The sequence below is a fragment of the Salvelinus fontinalis genome, chromosome 34 (assembly GCF_029448725.1).
Source record: "Salvelinus fontinalis isolate EN_2023a chromosome 34, ASM2944872v1, whole genome shotgun sequence".
Taxonomy (NCBI): Eukaryota; Metazoa; Chordata; class Actinopteri; order Salmoniformes; family Salmonidae; genus Salvelinus; species Salvelinus fontinalis.
The window spans coordinates 6,434,576-6,439,273 of record NC_074698.1 but is presented as its reverse complement, the minus strand read 5'-3'; positions in this window follow the sequence as shown (position 1 = coordinate 6,439,273).

The following is a 4,698-nucleotide window of genomic DNA, read 5'->3' as shown; positions in this document are numbered from 1 at the left end:
CTTCTACGTCCAAATGAAACTCTGCCATCAAAATCTAACAATCCTTTTTCAAAATGGCATTTTTGCAACAAAATGAGACACACCTGCACCATTTGAATTACTCTTTCAAAGCAGCAGCAACACACTGATGGACTTTATACAAAACACTGCTGTCTTTAGTACTTTGTAAAGCTTTTTCATTTTTCTCATACGGGCTTCTGTGAAAGATTGTTCCAGCACAGTACATCTACTGACATTTCAATGAACACAAAAAATAGAAAGGCTTCAGAAAGAAATATATACAGCTTATTTATGGCTTTTGCCATTGCAGGTTTGTAAAACAACAACAAAAACACAAAGAAAGTAGAATTACAGTACAGTAATCAATACTATATGTTACTGTAAACTCACAGAAACAAAAATAATACAGTAAAATTACAGTGCGATGGTAAACAAAAAGTATTGTAAGAGATGGGGTGGATGGTTTATGGATCCCGCCTTCTGTTAGGGTCTGGTCACATCACCTCATCCACATCACAAACAATGTCATCCCTGGCTGGGCAACAGAGAGAATATTGCCTTGCATCCAACCCTGGTAAGGGCTGTCGTTCTCCTCTTCCTCGGACGAGGAGAGGAGAGAAGGATCAGTGGACCAATACGCAGCATTCGGGAAATAAGCCATCTCTTTATTTGAAACGATGGCAACACGAAAACAAAACACTTACAAAATTACAAAACAAGAAAACGACGTAGACGAAACCTGAACATGAACTTAACTAACTAAACGTAGAACTCACGGACAGGAAACAGACTACATCAAAACGAACGAACAGCCAAACAGTCCCGTATGGTACATACATCGACGACACAGGAGACAATCACCCACAAACAAACAGTGAGAACACCCTACCTAAATATGACTCTCAATTAGAGGAAAACGCAAAACACCTGCCTCTAATTAAGAGCCATACCAGGCAACCCAAAACCAACATAGAAACAGAAAACATAGACTGCCCACCCAAAACTCACGCCCTGACCATATACACATACAAAAACAACATAAAACAGGTCAGGAACGTTACACCCTGGACTGATCCCACCTCAATGTCTCCGCATGCCTCTTCCTTTGCTTGCAGAAGAAGCAGGTGGTCATGTGGTTGGCGGTCATACACTTTCCAACGCCAAGCCGAAAGTAATTCCTCAATCGGATTGAGAAATGTGGAGTCAGGGGGCAAGTATACAACTGTGAAGTTATTGTGGTTGGTGAACCAGTCCCTGATCTGAGCAGCCCGGTGGAAACTAACATTATCCCAGATGACAACAAACCCGGGCTGCTCTGGACCGTCCTGTACAGCTGCATTATGTAGTGCATCCAGAAATATGATCATGTGAGCAGTATTGTAGGGACCCAGGTTGCCATGGTGATGGAGAACTCCTTGCAGACTAATGGTGGCACACAAGGTGATATTTCCCCCACGCTGCCCAGGGACATTCACAACGGCTCCTTGTCCTGTAACATTTCGGCCCCGACGCCTGGTTTTAGCCAGATTGAATCCAGCTTCATCAATGGAAATGAACTCATGAGGCTGTGCAGCTGCATTAATGTCCAAGACTCTCTGTAACAGAAAGTGCAAACACTGTACTGTGAATATGGTGTAACTCAAAACACAGGACTACAATGTCTATGGGGGTGGGGGGTGGGGTGGGTTGGGTCAGACACATTCAGTCAAAACTACAAGCTACCGGCTGTCATACTGTACACAGTAACATCAAAACTGTATTACATGTACTTCACAGTACTATACCTATTTTTTTTTGTTCATTGAGGAGCATAGACCTAATATTGTAGGGCTACGTTGTATTGTATTGTGATGCAGAATGATGTGCAACAATTACATAGGTACAGTCTAGTGTAGAAAGTTGAAGACATACCTGTTCTCCAGTCTAAATGTCCGTATTCTGGATTCTACCGTGTAGCGACTCAGGTTGGGCTGGACTCTCTGCCCAGCCTCCCTCATCGTCAGGCCATGAGTTATGACATGGTCCACCAAAGTGGCCCTAATGTCGTCGGAAATACGTCTCCGTCTATTGCCTGGTCCCCTTCTTTGTTCTTGTCCTCGTCCTACTCCTCTCTCTCTTCCTCTCGCTTTCACTGCCTCCATGTTTGCAAAGTTCTCACCAAAGAGGTGATGTTACCTGAGGTCTATATGTAGCGCTGAGGCTCAGACTAATTGGTGTTTAATTACTGTAGAAGTGTTTTCATGTGTGTGTGGGTGTGGGTGTTGCCAATTTCAGGTATGTTTTGCATTTTGAATAAAAGTGTTTTCCCGATGATTGCAAGAGATTTCCTTCTTCAACGAAGTGTCTAATGTAAGAAACAGTGTAGTGTTTTGCAGAATTGCAAACAAAGTGCAAAGGAGTAAATGGGTTTGTACTTTTGGTGCCGTTGTTTAAGGCATGGTTACAAAAGGTTTGATGCTTTTGTCGAAGCATTCCCTTTCAGTGTGTAAGCAATCGGCAAAAACTGAAAGAAGGATGGAGGCCACTGTGTTCTTGGGGACCTTCAATGCTGCAGAAATGTTTTGTTACCCTTCCCCAGATCTGTTCCTCGACGCAATCCTGTCACGGAGCTGTACAGACAGACAATTCCTTCGACCTCATGGCTTGGTTTTTGCACTGACATGCACTGACAACTGTGGGACCTTCTATAGACAGGTGTGTGCCTTTCCAAATCATGTCCAATCAATTGGATTTACCACAGGTGGACTCTAATCAAGTTGTAGAAACATCTCAGGGGTGATCAATGGAAAGAGGATGCACCTGAGCTCAATTTCGAGTCTCACCGCAAAGGGTATGAATACTTACTTTGCTTTTTATTTTAAATTTGCACCAAAAAAAACTGTTTTCACATTGTCAGTATGTTGTGTTGTACGTAGATTGATGAAGATTTTTATTTAATCCATTTTAGATAAGGCTGTAACATAACAAAATGTGGGGGAAAAGAAGGGGTATGAATACTTCCAAATGCACTGTATGTGGTGACGGGTGGTCCAGTCCATATGAGACATTGAATCCTTCTTTCTCATTCTAACCTGAATGATATGAATCATAGAAACAACACAAGATAGGTAGTACTAGTCTGTCTCTCCCTCAGCTGTCTTTGTAGACTGAGATATCAGTGTGTCACGTGTTAATTGCAGACCAAGTCTCTGTGACCTATATGTGAAATGGAGGGCCGGCTGAGAAAAGGAGAGAGGTTATGAAGAACCTCACTTGTCCCACTTGCTATGAAGAAACAGACAAGCACATAATGTACAGTACAGAAAAACAGACAGATGGTAATGCCCCTTTTTCTATTGACGACCCCCCCCCCCCACACACACACACACACTCCCCAAATCCCTCCATTGGTCCATCCTTTCTCCCCAGAGAGGATGAGGTTAACAGATGCCTGTGAATCAGATAGACCAGAGACCCATAACGACCTCTGCTGTAATTAACGAAGTCTGTTGTTGGCAGGAAGGAGGACACCCCTCGTATCATGTGACCTCTCAGAGGCCAGGGGTGTCATGATGCTGTTATACACACGTATTCCAGGTCACGACAGCAACAGCGTGTGTCTGTGGGGGTGTGGGAGTGGGGGTGTGGGGGGGGGGGGGGTGTGGGGGGGGGGGGGGTGCTTGCCCCAGTGTCAGTGCACAAAGTCATAACATACAGAGAACACACTAAGACAGAGGAATGTCTGTCTGTCACAACTTCATCCTTTAATGATGTGTGTAGGTCTGTTTATGTTGTTTGTTTGGCACAGCGGTCTAAAGCACTGCATCTCCGTGCAAGAGGTGTCACTACAGTCTCTGGTTCAAATCCGGGCTGTATCACATCCGGCTGTGATTTGGAGTCCCATAGGACGGTGCGCAATTGACCCGGTGTCATCTGGGTTTGGCCGTCACTGTAAATAAGAATTTGTTCTTAACTGACTTGCCTGGTTAAATAAAATAAATACAAATATGTGAGAATGTGTTTCTTTATTTGAGAATCATGACTGTCTTTGTGTGTGTGTGTGGGGGGGTGTGTGCTGCTGTGCTGCTGTGCTGCTCACTTGTTACCCCGAGGACCCTGGGAGAAATCCTCACATGACACAAAAGCACACACACTTATTACCATGAGAATACAGGGGGGGAACCCCTTCTTCAGACGATGTGTGTCTCTGTGAGAGAGCTGCACGTTAGCGGACAAAGGAGAAGCGGCCGCTAGCTAGCCATCGTCCATAGCCTCAGCCAGCCAGCAGCCGCAGCACCGACACAGGAGGAGAGGGGGAGGGGACAGCACTCTCTCTCTGTCTCTTTTTCATCCTCTAGACTGACTGTAAAGGAGAGAGAGAATGAGCAGAGTATCGAAGACAGCCGGGTGAAGGCAATTATCCAGGAGGGCAGAAAGGAGAGGATAGGAGAGAGGGATTGAGAAAACAGAGGGAGAGAGGGCTAACGGAGGAGAATAGATGCTCTGTTCTGGAGGGTACTGACCATATACAGTATGCCCTGCATATGTCATAACAGATAGCAATGTAAAGATCCCAGCTGTCAGCTCCAATACAGCTCCAAAGCAGTCTCATGAGAGAGAGAGAGAGAGAGAGAGAGAGAGAGAGAGAGAGAGAGAGAGAGAGAGAGAGAGAGAGAGAGAGAGAGAGGGGTGGTGAAAGGGGAGGGGAGGGAGGACCGT